The sequence below is a fragment of the Nanorana parkeri genome, unplaced genomic scaffold, assembly GCF_000935625.1.
Source record: "Nanorana parkeri isolate BGI_ZX_2015 unplaced genomic scaffold, ASM93562v1 scaffold294, whole genome shotgun sequence".
Taxonomy (NCBI): domain Eukaryota; kingdom Metazoa; phylum Chordata; class Amphibia; order Anura; family Dicroglossidae; genus Nanorana; species Nanorana parkeri.
The window spans coordinates 1326294-1326678 of NW_017306562.1; positions in this window are offsets into that span (position 1 = coordinate 1326294).

Here is a 385-nt window from a genome sequence, read left to right on the forward strand (position 1 = left end):
CCCCTATGTGATAGCACATTGGAGGGAGGTTACAGGTTCTCTTTAAGGTGACTTTAGGGGTCTATTAGACCTCTAAGGTCACCTTTCCACTTCAAAGAAACTATTCAAGCACACATGGCTTGAATAGCTTCAGCCAGAGAATGTAAACACAGCAGGCAGTGGGTATGTGCATTAGCCAGCCTGCTATTGCAGTAGCTAATAGCAGGCTGACTATCCCACACATCCACAGCCTCCGAGCCTTTCTGACCGGCACTGTGTCCTGACCCACCCCCCTCTCTGCCATCTGTATCGGCCCCGGCACCTAACAGCTGGTGTGTGTCTCCTCCTCCGATGCCTGCTGCCTCTGCCGATACAGGCAAGGGAGAGCAGCGGGGATTGGAGGGGA